Genomic DNA, 21,339 nt, shown 5'->3' with positions numbered 1-21,339 from the left:
AAATCCGCCTGCCTCTGCCTCCCGAGTGCTGGGATTAAAGGCGTGTGCCACCACGCCCGGCAGCTTTAATTTTCTGTTGGAGAAAAAAAAAGTCTCAATCGACAAATAAAACTCTTTATTGAAGAATTAGAGGAAGTTTCTGCATTATAAGGATGAGATACTTAGGAAGCAATTACAAGGAAGTGTGTATCAATCTAATCGGGGGAAAAAAAAAGTGTCAGTGTTCTTTTGTGATCAAATACTTGACCAGAAGCAACTTAAGGGAGGGAGCATATGTCATGCTGCTGTGTGGGTAGTTGCTCTTTGTGCTGAACCTGGAAGCAGAGAAAAGAGAACACTAGGGCTTGGCTGGGTCTTTCTTTTTTCTTTTAATTAAGTCCCAGCCTGTAAAATGGTGCTACCCACATTCAGTGTGCATCTGCCCTCTCAGGTGGACTGCATAGAAATATTCTCATAGGTACCCTGGAAGGTGTGCCTGATTAATGTAGTCGGCATTCCTAATCCAATCAGGTTGTCAGTGGAAATTAGCCACCACAAAAGGTTTATTACTGAGGAAAGTGTGAAAACCTTCAAATTTAATTTCACTTCCAACAAAGCAATGAGAGCAGCTCCAGTGAAAGTACCAAAGGTAACAAGCTACATCTCTATACAAAGTATACAGTGAGAGCTGCTCATTAGAAATTAGGCAGAAATGCAGACAAATAACATGTAAGGAAGTCATCATAAAGAAAAGGGCTTCAGCTTAGAATTTTAAGTAAAGTTCTTAGAAAGTGCTTACAAAAAGATGGTTAAAGGCCTCAATTTAATGAGGATGGATTTTGGAAAGTAGAAAGATTTATAATATTCCAATATTTCAGTAGGAAGAGAATCTATAATGTCTATCTGGAGAATTATGGATCAGAATTTACAGTTTGAATGGTGTTTGTGTTGTGGTAGCTACTAGATGGAGCTCAGGAATAGCTCCCTAACAAACAGGACCAAAGCACCCATTCAGTGTAAGCTCCCACTGGGCCACAGCACTGTGGTGTTCATGGAGAAATCAGTCCTCAGGACAAAACCAAAACCAAGGTGGGGAAGCAAGCTATGCATCTGCCAAAGGTGGGTGGATAACAAGATACCTGCCCAGTGGCACTTTTATCTTAATGGACTAGAGGTTGCTTTAAAATTGAAAAGGTGGCAAAAAAACATCAACTTACATTTCTTTCTGCTCATTTTATTATTTTTTAGTTTAATGTTTGTTTTTTAGTTAAGAATTTTGTACATCAGTAATGTACTTATATACTTCCTTCCCCCACTCCCCTCCATAATTATTATCTATATACACATACATCTAAAACCCATGGAGTCTACTTAGTGTTGATCTTGTATAGAATTGACTAGGGTTGAACACTTGGGTTTGGATAACCTGTCAAGGTCTCTTTGGAGAAAACTGATTTTCTCTGCAGCCATTAATTGACTGCAGCCTTTCATCTAGGGTTGGGGCATTTTGAGATTTCTCCTATCCTTCTTGGCATGTAGACTGTCATTATTACGCAGGTCATATTTATTCAACCATATTTTGATATTTCATGGCTACTGTGTTCCTGTTAAGGTAGACAACAGTCTACCTTGAAGCAGGTGTCTTGGTCCTCTAGTTCTTAAAATCTTTATGCCCTCTGTAGTGTGCCCTGATCCTTGTGTGTAGTAATTGTATTGTAGATATATCAGTCGTGACCAGCACTATGGGCACTCATACTCTGTATTTTGGGCAGTTGTGGGTTTCTGCAATGATTTCTGTTGAAAAAAGAAGCTTTCTTGATAACAGGTAATAATTATATTTATCTGTAGGTATAAAGATAAGTATCTAGAATGCGGTTAGAACTTATATTGGTTTAGGGAAATGGCAGTAGTATTTAGAAGAATTTTAACCTAGCAACATGGCTGCTCTGGCAAGGGATCACATTCAAAAAGCTAGGTCTGTGAGGTCCATCTGGAATGCAGACATGTCACATACCTTTAATACCTCTGGCTAGAATATAGACACACACTTAGTACACATCTTTGGGGTAAAATTAGTTTGTAGAAGGAAGAAGCCATTTTTAACACCTAATAGAGGGGCAGACAAGGTGATGAATCAGAGAAAGATTTGACAGAATGAGTCAGAGATAGTATGTCCCTAACTCTCAAGAGAACAGCACAGGAAACAGAAGCTGCTTAAAATCAGCAAAGGGAGAAAGGCAATTGGTAGTCAGAGATGTGAAGCAATACAATGGAATTCAGTTCAGTTCAGTTCAGTGCAGTTCAGTCAGGAGTTGGAAGTTAGTACAGTGAATGCAGTGCAGTGAAGTTGAGTTCATGCAGTTGAGCGGAGAATAATAAGGAACCTTATTCAAGTTAGTTTGAGGCAAAGCAGAGTAATTTAGTGAGAAGCTGAGAGAAGCCAGGTTGAATCAGTCAGCTTGAAGAGGAGTTTTTGTTTTGTCATAGGCTTGAAGGTAGTAGATCCATCAGAGCATGAAATAAATCCTCTAAGACCTCATGGCAAAATGAAAACGTTGTTTTGCGCAAATATTTTTCATTCAGCAACAAAATGACTAATGAAATAGTTCAGTTCCTTCAGCTTAAATATGCTGTATATATCTGAATCCAACATAGTTCAAAATGCTTATACCACTCCTAACTACTAGTCTTTATTAGTAAAACCCTCTTTTGGTTCATTGGTGTGGTGGGTTGAATAGGGTTGGCCCTCATAGACTCATGTGTTTGAATGCTTAGCCTACAGGAAGTGACACTATTAGAAGGTGTGGCCTTGTTGGAATAGGTGTGGCCTTGTTGGAGCAAGTATGTCACTATGGGGGTTGGCTTTTAGGTTCAAGGCTCAAACTCCACTCAGTGTGGAAGAGACCCTTTTGTTGATTGCCTACAGAAGACAATATCCTTCTGCCTGCCTTGGGATCAAGATGTAGACTTCTCAGCTCCTTCTCCAGCACCATGTCTGCCTGGACGCTGCCATGCTTCTTGCCTTGATGATAATAGACTGAACCTCTGAACCAGTAAGCCAGTGCCAACGAAATGTTGTCCTTTATTAGAGTTGCCTTGGTCATGGTGTTTCTTCACAGCAATACAAACCTAACTAAGACAATTAGGTATATTTTTTTTTCTGGAATTTTATTTAAAATTAATTTTCTATACTATATTTCTATTTTCTTGGGGAGATTTTGCTGATTAATTTCCATTTGTTGATTTGTTTTAGATATATAAAGAAAAGGTACACAATTGTACCCATAATAATTTATATTATATTATATTTTAAATTAGAAAGATATTTTTTCAATTCTTATTATTTCTTTGGGAGTTTTGTATACTGTATTTGATCCTATTCACCTCTTCCCCAACTTTTTTTAAAAAATAATTTTTGTAATTATATTCATGTACAGAAAATTTAGTGTACATTTAACCCAATTCAGTGGTGAGTTCTTTAACCTTTGCCTTTTCCAGCTTGCCAATGTGAGCCACACACTTAGGACCCCTGACATTGCCTCCCAAGTGGCAATGGATCTCATCGCATCTGTCATTATAATTGGTCCTAATAGCTCCTACCAGCTTATTATGATTCCTTTGTTCATAGATTTCCATGTGTAAAGATGGACATTCAAGCTCAGATTAAATATTTTTTTACTTTTTAAAATGTTACTTTGCTGTAGCAATACCTGCCAGATTAGAACCAACATATAGCATTTGAGGCAAAGACAGGTGGCTTTTATAAATCATAATGGTATCTGGTAATTTTTATGATGAAAATAGTATGTCCTCTTTAAAAACTGCATGCAGAGTGTATTTCTAATTTCACTCAGTCATTTTTTTTAACTCAGAACTCTTTTATAACCACATGCCACCTCTACTGTCGTTTACTTAAAGTTTTTGTCGTGATGAATTATTACTAGACATGAATACTTATTTTATAGCATTGTACTACTCAATATTACCTATAAAATTACTGGCTTGTATAGAGATATTCATCTATGTAAATATGCTGGGCTAAGCTCATCACAATTACCATGCAAGATTATGTATGTAAGTATCCATAAAATCATTCTCCATGCCACTGATTTAACTTACGTTTCTCTAATTATCAAGGAATACATGTGAGAGGCTACGTTAGAGAAAGAAAAGGAGCTCAGAGAAATAATGCTAAGTGGGCAGAAAGAAGAGAAAGGGAATGTTGGTAAAAACCAGGGCACAGTAAATGATGTACGTGGCATGGTGCATTAATATATAGACTTGTGAAAGTAGTTCTTTTTCTCTCTGTTGGATTTGTATTTTTTTCAGGGTTTTACATTCATTTCAATAGTTTGGCAAACACATATACATGTACACATGTCCGTCCATGCCATATATACATATGTGCAGATTAAGACACAAAGAAAATGTAGTAAAACACTAAAATTTGGAATCTAGCTAAAGAGTGTGAAAAACTTCATTGCCTGGCTACTTTTCTATAGCTTTGGGATTTTAAGCATAAGAACAAAGATTTCAATAATTACATAAAGTTAACTTTCGCTGTTTGCCTGGATGCCCACATTTCTATTTAGCCTTTTTCAGGCGATACTACCTGGATACTTCCTAAGAAACCTTGCTGTTGACTGGCTGGATAATGTTGGTTCTGTCCAGGAATTCCTGAACATCTTATTATTAACATGTGAGTTAATACCTAGGGAGAGACACTACAGTTTGAACAAACTTTAAATTTTTACTCATTTATATGTGTGTAGGGGTAGACATGCCATGTGTGTGTAGAGATCAGAGGACAACCTTGGGAGCAGGTTCTCAACTTTCACGTTTGTTTTGAGGCAGGGTCTCTCTTGTTTCTCAATCTTGTGGACCCTGAACTTCCCCTACCCCATTCTCTTGTCTTTACCTCCCACTTGTCAAGGGGTGGGCCAGGCTTACAGACACATGTAATCCCAGGTACCTCAGGCTTCAGCTTTCACAGGCATTCTGGAGGTGAAACTAGGTTATCAGGCTAACAGGGCAAGCAATTTTTACCGTGGGACCATCGCTCTGATTCTAAGTGTGCAGCAACTTTGATCCAGTAACTACTCTTTTAAAAGATACTGATTGAATTTACACAGAATGTATTCCTTTTGTAGGTGTGGATTTTGGAGTTACAGCTGGCTGGAGGTTGCAAACTAGCCCTGTAGAATTTTGCACCTATATCTTCTTAAAGGGGGCAACTACATATCTTCCAAACTAAAATTGTTTCCACTGAATCAAGGTTCAGGAAATCATGCCAGGTTTCTTTGAACACATATGCCCTCAATACCGTGTGTCTTTACTACTGGGGTTTCAGCCAAAATCTAGACAATAGGAAAAGTATTTTTAACAGCTTGCCTGCAGTACATTTTTAAATGATAAGAGCCCTGTGCATATGAGTGAGGTTAACAGCAGGAAGAAATGAAATGAGAGTGATCTTATGCTATTTTAAGTCCCTATGTTTATGATCAAGTGCTACAGTATCAACCAGAAACTAATACATCTTTCTTTCTAACACTCCAGTACATTGATGACCAATCAATTATTTTTGCTAGAAATCAAACTAATCCTTTTTTTATTAAATGCAATTTGAACATGTGGAAATTCAATTATCCATTTGAATATGTAAATTTTCTTCTATATGCTGAGATGCCTTTTATCAATGCTAAGTGGAGGATGATTTTCTTTCATATCACGATTGTGTCCTATCAATTGAGCTGTCTTGTTTGTATGATTCTTTGAGTGAAAACTTGTTGTTTATTGTGATTTATCCTAGTGAAGACATGATGTGAGTTAGTTTACCTTTTATTGAATATATATATATATATATATATATATATATATATATATATATATAGAGAGAGAGAGAGAGAGAGACTTAAAGGGAATTAGACTGACAAATACATTATTATTTTCAATATCAATTTCTATTTCTAAGTTGAACATATTCAATTTTCATGCTGTATCAAATAATTTTATCTGTAGCCAAGAGCTAAGTATTTTTCCTTTGACATTGATTATATTACAGAGTTTATAGGACCCTTTGAGATGACTCAGTGGATAGAAACTGGGTGTTATCAAGCCTGATGATGCAGGTAGGACAAGAACCGACTCCCGCAAGTTATACTCTGGCCTTTCCATGGGTGTTGTGGACCCTCCTTACAAAATCAACGAATAAATGGGAAAAGGAGGGTATGTAAAAACAACAGATTTATAGGTATGTTGAAACATATTATGTATGCATATATAATATTAATGTATTATATAACACAGTATATTAAAAAAGATATATTATACTATAGTGAGAATATGGACTAAGGGGAAACACTCATCTATTGCTTTGGGGAGTGTAAACGTGTACAGCCATTATGGAAATTAGTATGGCTGTTAATCAGGAAGATGGGAGTCTATCTAACTCAAGATCCAGCTATACCACTCCTGGGAATATACCAAAAGGATGCTTCATCCTACCACAAAGACACCTGCTCAACCAGGCTCACCGCTGCGGTATATTCACAATAGCTAGAAATTGGAAACAGGCCAGATGTCCCTCAACAAAAGAATAGATAAAGAAAACACAGTACATTTATACAGTGGGATATTACTCTATATACTCTATATATTTAATATCATAATTAAATACTGTAGGCAATAGTATTGCAGTGAGTTGATGTACAAAGTGGGGCTGGGGTGATCCACAGAAGGAGCTTCCCCTTCTCAGAGGAGAAGGGGAGAGGGGAGTGAGGGAAGGATCTGTGGGAAAAATAAAGAAAACAAATACAAGAAAACAAGAAGGAAAAACAAAACAAGTGAAACAAACGAACAAAGAAATTTGCAGGCAAATGGATGGACCTAGAAAAAAAAAGTCACTAAATGAGATAACCTGGACTCAGAAAGACAAATATAGTATGAATTTACTTATATGTGGATATTAGCCATTAAGTAAATGATAACCATCATATCATCGGTAAAACCATAGAGTGTAAGTATGCAGTAAAGGACTAGAGGATACAAATGGATGTTGTTAGGAAAAGGAAATTGAATGGATGGGTGGGGCAAACTTATGGACGGATGGGGAATGGAATGGGAGGACTAAATGGGATGTGAGAGAGGATAAGGGGATAGGGTAAGGAATATGAGAGAGACAGCTAAAATTAAGGGCCATTTTAGAGGTAGTATCAAAACCCAATACAGTACAGTCTTCTTAAAATATATACACATATAAAGGTTATATAAATGAAATCACCAAGTAGTGGGGGAGACAGAGTCCCAACTGGTCATTCATTATCATTAAGTGAAGTATTGGGATTAGGTTACATATAATTAAGTTGTTGGCCAAAAGGAGCCCATAGGAATCTACAAACAACCCAGGCTGTTGCTAAGACAATAGATTGCTGTCTACAAACTTACACATGGCTGAAAACAACACTTCACAACTCAATGAACGTGGAGAACTCAAGTTGGTGTCTATATGAAGCCATCACCCCTACAGTCTAACATTTTACAGGGATGTACTCTGCATGCAACAAAAAGAGAAACCAACCCAGCCATAAAACCTTTGATCTACAATGGTGTTTTGCCTGTAAGGTATGCTAGGGCAATGTAGCACAATGCGTGTGGAGCAACCCACCAATATCTGATTGTATTTAAAGTCAACTTCATGAGACGGAACCCACATCTGACACTGTTTGAGTGACCAAGAACTAGAGACTAGATAGCATAGGGCCCTAGGATAAAACCAAACACTACTGGTAACAAAATTTTAGTGATAAAATGACTCCTAATGAGATTCTGCCCTCCTCCTGACATCATCAGAGAAATTTCCTCATGCTGCAGATGGGAATAAATATGGAGACCCACAGCCAGACAGTATGCAGAGTGAGAAACCTTGGAACACTCAGCCCTAAATGGGATGTCTTCATCAAATCTCTGACCTCAGGTCTCAGTGAACCTTGCAAAAGAGAAGGAAAAAGTATAAGAGTCAGAGCTGATGGAGAACACCTCTAACGAACATGAGCAAAGCTCTTAAGAACTCACAGATACTGAGGCAGCAAGTACAGGTCCCACTCAGGACTGCACAAGGTAGGTCCTCTGTGTATATGTTATAGCTTCCAGTTTAGTGTCTTAGTGGGATTCATGAGTGTGAGAATGAATGGGACCCTGATTCTTATGCCTTTGGGGGGGGGTCTTGTTTTTCTGTTTACTTTATTCAATTCAAATGTGAGAATTTTCACTTTATCTAATTTTACGTTATTTAGTTGTATTTTTGTACTATCCTTCAGAAGCCTGTTTTTTTCAAATGAAAGACAGAAAGGGAGTGGATCTGCTTGGAAGGGAAAATGGGGGAGGAACTGACAGACTAAAAGGAGGGGAAGCTTTAATCAGGATATATTTTATGAGAAAGGATTCTATTTTCAATAAAAGGGAAGTATGTTACATAGTATACAGATAATATTAATGCATATTATGTATGTGTTATATAGTATTAATGTATTCCCAGAAAGACAAATACAGTATGTATTCACTTATAAGTAGATATTGGCTGTTAAATAAAGGATTATCATGCTATAATCTACAGACCCAGAAAGACTAAGCTTCTAGGAAATGTCAAGAGGGGTCCTGGGATTCCTCTGGGTAGAGAAAAGAGAATAAATGCTGTAGATGAACTGGGGGTGAGTGAGGATGGAAAGAGAAAGGGTTAGGCTGGGGGTAGTGAAGAAAGGGGCAAGTACTGGGAGAGATGAATAGAACTGGGAGGTATTTTCAGGGTGATGTGGAAACCTAGAGCAAAGGAAACTCCTTCTAACCCATGAGAGTGAAAGTGGCAAAGACTGCTATTAATGGAGAATATGGAGTCTGAACTGGACATCTTCTGTAACCTGGCAAGGCTTCCAGTGGAGGGAATGGGATGTCAACCTAGCCACCAAACCTTCAACATACAATTTGTCCTGCCTGCAAAATGAGCTGGGGTAATGGTGGTGCAGAAGTTTTGGGGGTGGCCAACCAGTGACTGGTCCAATTTGAGTTCAATGCCATGAGAGGGAACCCACTACTGACACCGCACTGATGATGGGGGATCAGAGGCTGGATAACCCGGAGACCTAGGATAGAACCAAACACAACTGGCAAAAAAAAAAAAAAAAAAAAAAAAAAGTCAACGCAATGATTCTGCTACATTCAATGACTGGAACCTACTCCAGTCTTCACCAGAGAGGGTTCATCCAGAAACTGATGGGAACAGATGTAGTGACCCACAGACAAACATCAGGCAGAGCTTGGGTAACCCTCATGGAAGAGGGGGAAGAAGGATTGTAGGAGTCAGAGGACTCAAGGACACCATAAGAACATAGCCCACATAATCAGCTAAGTATGGCTCACAGGGGCTCACAGAGACTGAAACGACCATTGGAGAGCCTGTATGGGTTTGAGTTGAGGCTGCATATATGTCATGGTTGTGTGGCTTGGTATTCTTGTGGGACTCTTAACAGTGGAGGTGGGAGCATCTCTGACTCTCTTGCCTGCTCTTGTCATCATTTTTCTTCTGTTGGCTTATCTCATCCGGCCCTGATATGAAGGTATGCATTAACTTTTATTGTAATTTGTCATGTAATATTTGATTGACATCCCGGGAGGCCTGCTATTTTCTGAAGGGAAAGGATAAGGAGTGGATATGGCTATAAAGTGGGTGGAAGCAGAGAGGGGAGCTGGAGGAGTGGAGGGAGAGGAAATCACAGTCAGGATGTAATATATGAGAGAAGAATAAACAAATAAATTTTTAAAAATGGTATATTACATGCTATAATATAGAAATAAATGGAATGGAAGTATATTTTTAGACTGTACATTAATAAAGGATGACAGAAATTTGAGCAATTTAACATAGTGTTATTTGTTTATCCATTCATAATTCTTAATGCTGAGAGTTCAGTTTATTTACTTATATTTCATCTTTAAAATTAATTAATAAATTTTGAAAATGCAGGAGCTTAGTAGTTTAAGGGAAGTTTTATGTAATCTTGTACCACAGCTAAGATGAAGGGATACTGATTTTCTCAGCTTCTCACATCTATAAATTACTATCATTACTGAAATTATTCAACAGTAATAAGAAACAGTTTCAATAATGTTAATATGATCATATAAGTGACTCATACAGGGAGATGATTATAACCCTCATTATACACTTATTTATACTTTCATTAATGATTTCATTTTCACTGGTGTGGAGTCAGTCTTTTGTTAATTTGACACAAGCTAGATTCATCTTGGAAGAGGAAACCTCAACTGAGTAAATGTTCCTACCAGAGTGGCCTGTGGGGAAGTCGGTGACACATTTACTGGATGGGTGATTGTGGAAGGGCCCAGATACCTGTGCATAGTGACATCTTCTGGACTAGTGGTTCTGAGTTCTATAAGAAGGCAGGCCGAGCAAGCTGTTATAAGCAAGCCAGAAAACAGCACCCCTCCAGGTCTCTGTATCAGATCCTGTCTCCAGGTTCGCACCCTGCTTGGGTTCCTGCCCGGACAAATTGTGATGTTTAACTGTAAGCTAAAATGAATTCTTGCCATCTCATTTTGCTTTTGGTTATGGCATTTTATCATATCAATAGAAACCCTAAATTATGCTACAAAGTTATAATATATGTATATATATATATACATATATATATATGACATATAGCATTTGAAATACATTAAATACAATAATTCAAGTATTATAAATAAATATTGTTCTTATATGTTCTTACTCCTTTGCATAAGTTATTTCAGTAAATCAAAGGTATATATAATTTTTCACTTTAAAATTAAAAAGTATTTTATTGTAAACTTCCTATATACAAATGACAAATGTACTGATATAGAAATCAGGGAAAGAACACCTTTCACAATGGCCCCAAATATTAGAAACTATCTTGGGAATAATTCTATCCAAGCAAGTAAAAAGTTTGTACAATAAAATCTAAGACACTGAAGAAAGATATTTAAGAAGATATCAGATGATGCAAAGATCTCCCATGTTCATGGATTAGTATAATTAATATATAAAAATGTCCATCATAGCCGGGCATGGTGGCTCACGCCTTTAATCCCAGCACTCGGAAGGCAGAGGCAGGCAGATTTCTGAGTTCGAGGCCAGCCTGGTCTACAAAGTGAGTTCCAGGACAGCCAGGGCTACACAGAGAAACCCTGTCTCGAAAAACAAACAAACAAAAAAAGTCCATCATACCCCAAACAATCTACAGCTCCAAGGCAGCTTCTATGGAAATTCCAACACAATTCTTCACAGATCTTAAGAGGAAAATGTTCAGCTTCATATGTAAACACACACACACACACACACACACACACACACACACACACACACACACACCACACCCAAGGACAGCAAACAATTCTACATAATCAAAGAACTTTAGGCAGTCTCACCATCTCCAATCTCAAAATATAAAGAGCTCAAAAACAAACAGACAAACAAACCAACAAAAATAACTGGATATCAAGAAAACAAATAATCCAATTTCAAGTTGAGTTATGAACCTAAACTTAAGAGTTCTCATAAGAAAAAAACATAAATGGCTGAGAAGCACTTTCATCCAATAGACTTAGTTATCAGGAAAATGCTAATCGAATTACGTGGAGATTTCATCTTATGCCAGTAAGAATGATCAAGATCAAATAAAACAAACGAAACCTTGTGGGACTGTGAAAGGCAGCCTGGTTTCTGGTTGAGCTAAGGCCTGAAACCCTGGTGACCCTGTAGGGCATAACCCTGCAAGGAGCACTAGGCATTTTATCATGCTCCTGGACACCGGGCTCTTGACACTAGATCACAGCCCGCCCTATGTCTGTGGCTATCAGCCATGTATAAGGACAACACCCCAAGACCCTCCACAGGTAGAGGACATGACCATAGGTCACGTAGCCTCAAGAGAGATCTCCATTTTAATGAGGTACCTGAAGGCCTGGAGGCTTAGCCTATAAATCCCCCTTCTCAGACACTCCTCCCTGCAAAAGGTATTTAACCTCAGGCCTGCTCTGAGAAAGTGGGGTATGGTTTTGCTCATCACCACTCTCCACCCTGACAATAAATGCCTTAAAACCATGGACTGTCTCTTTTCATCAGGATCGGCCTTGGGGAGCCAAGGAGCAGGTGTTTCCCTAAAGAGCCATTCTAATCTCCCCTCTCGGCATTCCCAGCCATGGACTCCATCAAGCTAAGCTGCCTGCAGAACAAACCAAGGACTCTCCTCCCCGAGGGACCCAGCCAGAGCTCTCCCCTCTTTTCCCCTTTAGCCCTGGGCTAGATCCAGCCAGGGGTGGGTGGGCTCACTCCATTCTCAGCTCCTCCTCGACATCTAGAGGTGCCTGGGGTGCCCAAGAGCCTGAGACAGATGGTCCTGGCCTCCTAAGCGCAGGACCAGGGACCTCCCAAGCCAGCTTTGGCAGTTGCTGGGAACACAGACTATGTTCCCCCTACCCCTGGAGGGATCCTATGGCTTCCCATAGCCCAATGCTTGTGCCAGTCAAAACTTCCAGCATCCCACCTCCCGAGTAGCCCAAACCCCAAGTGGACGCAGAACACCCCATAACCCTACAAAACCTCATTGCATCTAGGATCTGACGTAGTGAAACAACTCATCCATTCCTGGTAGAAGTGCAAACTTCATTATGGAAATCAGTGTGGCGGTTCCTCAGGAAGCTGGAAACTGATCTACGTCAAGATCCAGCAGCTATACCATTCTCAAGCATATAACCAAAAGATTTTATACCCTCCTACAGAGAAACTTGTTCAACTGTATTCATTGCTGCTCTATTCATAATCACCAAAACCTGGAAATAATCCGGATGTCCTTCAACAGAAGAATGGATAAAGAGCATGTGGTTCATTTACACAACAGAATATTACTCAGTGGTTAAAAAGTGAAATTCACAGACAATTCTATGGAGCAAACAAGCAAACCACCACCACCAACAAAATCCTATCCTGAGTGAGATTATCCAGACCCAGAAAGACCAATAAGTTTGCTTCTATGTGGACATTAGTTGTTAAGGCATTGATAAGAAAGCTATAATTCACATAACTACAAAGGTTTGCTATAGAGTAAGGGGCTAGGAGGGAGGATGGATCTCCCTAGAAAAGGGAAATAGAATGATAGTTATGGATGCATAGGACAGAAGGACTGGTAAGGGAGGATCAAGGGAGAAAGGGAGGGAAGAAGGGATTGAGGGAAGATGGGGAGGGACAGCTTTAATAAAGGGCTATCTGAGAAGTCATATGGAAATCTATTAGAGTAGAAGGTTCCTAAAGTACGTCTATATATTAAGGCATTCTGAATGAAATTGCCATATAAAGAGAGTCTGAGCCCAACTGGCCATTTCTTTCCACCAAATAAAGCTACCAGAACCTGGAATAGGTATCATCTTGTAAGTTTTTTGGCCAAAGTGGCCTCTGCAACCCCCAAACAGCCAAAGCTATTTCCAAGGCATTTAATTGCTTTCTACACACTGACAGCAAGTCCCTATTGCTGAAGATATACTTACAGAACTAATTAAATGTGGAGAAGTTCAGTCTAGAGCCTTCATCTCTACCAACTAGTGTTCATGGTATTAGAAGATACTTCATGTGCTACCAAAGGAGAAAGATAAACCTTAATACAGATATAAAACCTTTGATATACAATGGCGATGTGCCTGCAAGATATGCAACAGTGACACCAGTATCTAATTTGATTTATGACTCTTCCATGCTATGGAACCCATACCCAGCACTGATTGGGAGGCAAAGAACCTGACACTAGATAGGTCAGTGAAGAAGGGAAAAAAACAATCAAATACTACTATTTTACTAGAGAAATATAGCAATAGGGTTTCCACCTGCACCTAGAACTGATCCTGTGCCACAGCACTCCATACCCAAATACCTCCGGGAGAGAACTGGTATCCCAGGAGTACAGACAAGCCTCTGAGTACAGGTAAGACCACCGCTGCTGCTCAGTGGGACTCTCTCAGAACCCTCAGGACACAGGAACCAAGGCACTGCCTGGGATAGGAGCCTTCTGGTTTATGTCTATGCCCGGAGCTGACACTGTGCCACAGTTCTTCAAACCTAAATACCCCAGGGAGAGAACTAGCCTCCCAGGAGTGCTGACACACCTGTGAGCGCAGGTAAGACCACCACTTCTGCTCAAATTCCTGGTCCAAAGGGGGAACTCTCCCAGAGACATCAAGACACAGGAACCAAGAAACAGCCAGTACAAGATCCTGCTGGTTTCTGTCTGTACCCCAGAGCTGACACTGTGCCACAGTTTCCAATATCAAAATTCCTCCTGGAGAGGACTGGTCTCCCAGGAGTGCTGACACACAGGCTTGCAGGAGGGACAGGCCACAGTCAGAGACAGCAAGACCAGCTAAAACCAGAGATAACCAGATGGTGAGAAGCAAGGGCAAGAACACAAGCAACAGAAACCAAGGTGACTTGGCATCTTCGGAACACAGTTCTCCCACCACAGAGAGCCCTGGATATTTCAACACAACAGAAAAGCAAGATTCTGATTTAAAATCACATCTCATGATGATGATAGAGGACTTTAAGAAGGTCATAAATAACACCTTAAAGAAATACAAGAGAACACAGCTAAACAGGAAGAAGCCCTTAAAGAGGAAACTCAAAAAATCCTTTAAAGAATTACAGGAAACCACAACAAACAGGTTAAGGAATTGAACAAAACCATCCAGGATCTAAAAATAGAAAGAGAAACAATAAAGAAATCACAAAGGGAGACAGCCTAGGAAAGAGATCAGGAGTCATAGATGCAAGCATCACCAACAGAATACACGAGATAGAAGATTGAATCTTAGATGTAGAAGATACCATAGAAAACATTGAAATAACAATCAAAGAAAATGCAAAATGCAAAAAGCTCCTAACCCAAAACATCCAGGAAATTGAGGACACAATGAGAAAACCAAACCTAAGGATAATAGGTATAGAATAAAGTGAAGATTTCCAACTTAAAGGGCCAGTAAATATCATTAACAAAATTATAGAAGAAAACTTCCCTAAGCTAAAGAAAGAGATGCCTATGAACATACAAGAAGCCTACAGAACACCAAATAGATTGTATCAGAAAAGAAATTCCTCCCGATACATAATAATCAAAACACCAAATGCACAAAACAAAGAAAGAATATTAAAGGCAGTAAGGGGAAAATGTCAAGTAACGTATAAAGGAAAACCTATCAGAATAACACCAGATTTCTCAACAGAGACTATGAAAGCCAGAAGATACCAGGCAGATCTCATACAGATCCTAAGAAAACACAAATGCCAGCCTAGGCTACTATATCCAGCAGAACTCTCAATTACCATAGATGGAGAAAACAAGATATTCCAAAACAAAACCAAATTTACACAATATCTTTCCACAAATCCAGCCCTACAAAGGATAACAGATGGAAAACACCAACACAAGGAGGGAAACTACACCCTAGAAAAAGCAAAAAAACTAATCTTCTTTCAACAAACCTAAAAGAAGATAACCACACAAACATAAAAATAACATTAAAAATAACAGGAAGCAACAATCAGTACTCCTTAATAGCTCTTAACATCAATGGACTCAATTCTCCAATAAAAAGACATAGACTAACAGATTGGATATGTAAACAGGACCCAACATTTTGCTGAACACAGGAAACGTACCTCAGTGTCAAAGACAAACATTACCTCAGAATAAAGGAATGGAAAACAATTTTCCAAGCAAATGGTCCCAAGAAACAAGCTGGAGTAGCCATTTTAGTATCTGATAAAATCGACTTTCAATCAAAAGTTATCAAAAAGGATAAGGAAGGACACTTTATATTCATCAAATGAAAAATGTATCAAGGAGAACTCTCAATTCTGAATATCTATGCTCCAAATGCAAGGGCAACCACATTCATAAAAGAAACTTTACTAAAGTTCAAAGCACACATTGCACCTCACACAATAATAGTGGGAGACTTCAACACACCACTCTTATCAATGGACAGATCATGGAAACAGAAACTAAACAGAGACACAGTGAAACTAACAGAAGTTATTGACCAAATGGATTTAACAGATATCTATAGAACATTTCATCCTGAGTCAAAGGGGTATATCTTCTTATCAGCATCACATGGTACTGCCTCCAAAACTGACCATATAATCGGTCAAAGAACAGACCTCAACATATATGAGAAGACTGAAAAAAAATCCCATGCCTCCTATCAGATCACTACAGATTAAGGCTGGTCTTCAATAGCAACAAAAACAACAGAAAGCCCACACACATGGAAGATGAACAACACTCTACTCAGTGACAATTTATTTGGTCAAGGAAGAAATAAAGAAAGAAATTAAAAACTTTTTAGAATTTAATGAAAATGAAGGTACAACATATCCAAACTTATGGGACACAATGTAGGCAGTGCTAAGAGGAAAAAAAATCACAGCTCTGAGTACCTCCAAAAAGAAACTGGAGAGAGCATGCTCTAGTAGCTTAGCAGCAAACCTGAAATCTCTAAGACAAAAAGAAGCAAATATACCCAAGAGGAGTAGATGGCAGGAAATAAACTCAGGGCTGAAATCAATCAAGTAGAAACAAAAAGAACGATACAAAGAATCAACCAAACCAGGTTCTTTGAGAAAATCAACAAAATAGATAAACCCTAGGTCAGAATAACCAGAGGGCACAGAGACAGTATCCAAATTAACAAAATCAGAAATGAAAAGGGAGATATAACAACAGGAACTGAGGAAATTCAAAAAAATCATCAGATCCTACTACAAAAGCCTACACTCAACAAAGCAGGAAAATCTGGATGAAATGGACAATTTTCTAGACAGATACCAAATACCAAATACCAAAGTTAAATCAGGATCAGATAAACCATCTAAACAGTCTCATCACCCCTAAAGAAATAGAAGCAGTCTCCCAACCAAAAAAAGCCCAGGACCAGATGGGTTTAGTCCAGAGTTCTATCAGACCTTCAAAGAAGATCTAATACCAATACTCTTCAAACTATTCCACAAAATAGAAACAGAAGGAACACTACTCAGTTTGTTCTATGAAGCCACAGTTATGCTGATACCAATAACACACAAAGACCCAACAAAGAAAGAGAACATCAGAACAATTTCCCTTATGAATATCAATGCAAAAAAATGCAATAAAATTCTCACAAACCGAATCCAAAAACACATCAAAATGATCATATACCACAGGACTCAAGAAGTTAGATTCCCGAGAATCAAATAACCCTATTGACCCTATTAAAAAATGGGGTAAAGGGCTAAAAAAAGAATTTTCAACTGAGGTGTATTGAATGGTGGAGAAGCACCTAAAGAAATGTTCAATATCCTTAGTCATCAGGGAAATGCAGATCAAAACAACCCTGAGATTCCACTTCACACCAGTCAGAATGGCTAAGATCAAACCTCAGGTGACAGTAGATGCTGGTGAGGATGTGGAGAAAGAAGAACATTCCTCCATTGCTGGCGGGATTGCAAGCTGGTAAACCACTCTGGAAATCAGTCTGGTGGTTCCTCAGAAAACTGGACATAGTACTCCCTGAGGACCCAGCTATACCACTCCTGGGCATATATCCAAAAGATGTTCCAACATATAATAAGGGCACATATTCCACTATGTTCATAGCAGCCATATTTATAATAGCCAGAAGCTGGAAAGAACCCAAATGTCCCTCAACAGAGGAATGGATACAGAAAATGTGGTACATTTACACAATAGAATACTACTCACCTATTAAAAACGATGGCTTCATGAAATTCTTAGGCAAATGGATGGATCTTGAAATTACCATCCTGAGTGAGGTAACTCAGTCACAAAAGAACACACACAGTATGTACTCACTGGTAAGTGGATATTAACCAAAAAGTTTGGAATATCCAAGCTACAATTCAGAGACAATGTGAAGCCTAAGAAGAAGGAAGACCAAAATGTGGATGCTTCAGTGATGCTTAGAAAAGTGTACAAAATGCTCACAGGAGGGATATGGAGATCAAGTGTGGAGCAGAGACTGAAGGAAAGGCCATCCAGAGACTGCCCCACCTGGGGATCCATTACATGTGCAGTCATCAAACCTAGACGAAATTACAAATGCATGGAAGTTCTTGCTGACAGGGGCCTGATATAGCTGTCTCTTGAGAGGCTCTGCCAGAGCCTGACAAATACAAAGGCAGATGCTACCAGCCAACTATTGGACTGAGTTTGGGGTTCCCTGATGGAGGAGTTGGAGAAGGGACTCAAGGAGCTGAGGGAGTTGGCAGCCCCATGGAAGGAGCTACAGTGTTAACAGGCCAGACCCTCTGGAGCTCCCACGCCCTGGGCTACCAACCAAGTAATATGCATGGAGGGACCCATGGTGCTGGCCATGTATGTGGCAGAGGATGGTCTTGTTGGACATCTGTGGGAGGAGAGGCCCTTGGTCCTGGGGGTGTTTGATGCCCCAGTGTAAGGGAAGACAGGAGCGAGTGGGTGGGTGTGTGGGGGAAGCACCCTCATAGAGGCAAGGGGAGGGGGGATGGGATAGAGGATTTCTAAAGGTGAGACCTGGGAAAGCATTTGAAATGTAAATAAAGAAAATATTAAAAAAAAGAGAAATATAACAATAAATGAATGAATGAATGAATGAATGAATATTCCACGTCTTGCTCAGCCATCATTAGAGAAGCTTTTTCTTGCAGTAGATGAGAACAAATACTGGAACCCACAGCCAGACGATATGCAGAGTGTGAGGGACCATGGAACACGCAGTTGTAAATGGCTTATCTCCATCAAGTCCCTCTCAGAGCTCAGGGAACCCCGCAGCAAAGGAGAAAGGAAGGTTGTGAGAGCCAAAAGGATGGAGGACCCTAAGGAAACACAGCCTTCTAAACACAGCATAACCAACACACATGAACTTATTGAGGCTGTGGCAGCGTGCCCAGGGCCTGCACAGGTCTGATGCATTTCTAGAGCTGAAAGATGTGGACACACTCACACATACCTAACCCTAAAGGTATTTCCAATTGTTAACCACTTGCAAATGAAAAGTTCGTTCTCTCCAAGAGAGTCTCACTGGGGAAACAATCTAAAGGCAGGCAGGCCTTCCGCCCAGCAGTGGATGCAAACAAAAGAATTCAGCGGCCACATTGGAGGTTCTTCCTGGCATTCTGTTCTGATAGGGCTTTGTTTTCTCACCTTACAGGCCCTTCAGTATATACTAAGGCTTCTGGTTTTGTGTTTTTACAGGATCCCAGCGAGTGTGAACTCATGTGTCTGTATGTGTTTCTCGGGCTTTTTAAAAAAAATTATTATGACTTTTTTTTTTTTCTGTTTTGTTCTCTACTAATTTGTTTATAGTTTCTTCATATTATTTGGTTTTGGTTTATCATTATTCCCTATATGCCTGATTGTTTTCTAAGGAGAGACAGAAAGGGTAAGGATCCAGATAGAAGGGGAAGGATGGATTAACTGCGAGGATCTGGGAAAGGAGAAGTATGTCAAAATATCTATTTCCAATAAAAGAAAAAAAGTCAGCGTTTTATAGAGCAATATATTACTAGGGAGAATAGTCTGATTCAGTGACTGGGGGAATGTGACAAGTACAGTCCTCACCCTGATTACTGAGAACCTTAAGTGACCTCAGAAGATGTGCAAGAATTCTAGGGATGATCGTAAACATATAAAGGCAAAAAGAAGGAAAAATGCAGAAGGAAAAGAAACACAAGGAGAATCATGGGCAATGACTCTCCTTCTTAAGCTCCGGCTATGGAGGAAGGAGAAATGCATTTCCCTGGCCCTTTCTAATTAAACCGGTCCTCAAACAGATGGGAACGAAGTTTATATCTTATCATGGTGAAAAGAAACACTGAAGACAAGAGCTTGACAATTTAATGTTAGTTGTCTAGACCAGAAGATGTCAGGTGAGAATAGGTGAAATGTATCATTTTGTGCAATTAATTTCCACTATAAATCCAAGTCCAACCAACTATTACCACCAACTTAGGAAGCCAGATGCATCTCTTGGCTGTAGGGGAGGCCTTGATTCAGGCCTCAGGGAACGTGTAGAGACATAAGTCTTCCAAAAGAAAACAAATTCACATGTCAGGATGAAAAAGAGAGTCATCCACCCAGAAGGAGACACTAGAAACATCAAAAGTTCAGTGTCTGATGTGAGAGCAATTTCACAGCCTATGAAATAAATGTCTTTGTGTCAGAAAGAAAGGAAGAAAGAAAGAAAGACAGAAAGAAAGAAAGAAACAAAGAAAGAAAGACAGAAAAAAAAAGACCATATGTAAGAAACAAGGTCCTCAGAGGTTACTGTGGGTTTTAGTGAACAAAGTCAATGTTAGAAAAAATGAGGTATACAGCATTTCTGGATCTTTGTCTCTCTTCACAGGGTGCTATACTGAATATACCTCCCTTATCTGTTCTCTCTCTCTCTCTCTCTCTCTCTCTCTCTCTCTCTCTCTCTCTCTCTCTCTCTCTGTGTGTGTGTGTGTGTGTGTTTCACACAAATGAACTGAGACACTCAATATGGTTGCTAGGAATCAGAAAGAACACAGTTGAGTCTGTTTGCTAAAACTTAAGTGAGGCGAAGTTTACTCAAGACAGGGTACAAAGCAACTTGCAGCAAGAGCTATTCATTGCTAAGAGCAACACAACAATGAAACTTTACCTTGGAGAAGGAACAATGGCTGCAAACTCCCTTTGTGTTCATTGGATTTCAGGTCCTAACCAGTGTTGTGAAGCCATGAATGAATAAACAATTTAGAATGTTAAAACTGGAAGAGAGAGATTAGCATTATCTATCAATACATAGATGCCTTAAAATACATAAATTAACCATGGACTATATAGCATATAACCACAAAACATGTAGAAATATGCCAGTAAGATAATCAATTCATTTTTAAAAATAAAAGAGCTTAATGAAATTTCACTAGATAACAATTATATTATGAATTGGTTAACCTAATTAACACCTGAAATATGCAAGTTAAAATTATCAATAAAAATCGCCACATTTTACAAGGTAATTTAAAAGTCTGACAATATCAAGTTTGGATGAAGATATGAAATATCTGAAAAATAAAGCAATTTGGCTTTGTCTTATAAAATTGATGATATTCTTCTATCAAGCCTGCAAGTGAAAAAAAGCAGTTGAACAAATTAAAAGAAAATTATGTACAACTACAGAAATAAGTTTAATAACCATGAAATATGAGAGGCCAAGAAAATAAAATCCAAGAAACATATAAACAAACGTCAAACCAGTTTCTTAATAAAGTTAATTTAA

This window comes from Mus pahari, chromosome 22 (assembly GCF_900095145.1).
Source record: "Mus pahari chromosome 22, PAHARI_EIJ_v1.1, whole genome shotgun sequence".
In the NCBI taxonomy this organism is placed as follows: domain Eukaryota; kingdom Metazoa; phylum Chordata; class Mammalia; order Rodentia; family Muridae; genus Mus; species Mus pahari.
This window is presented reverse-complemented; position numbering follows the sequence as displayed.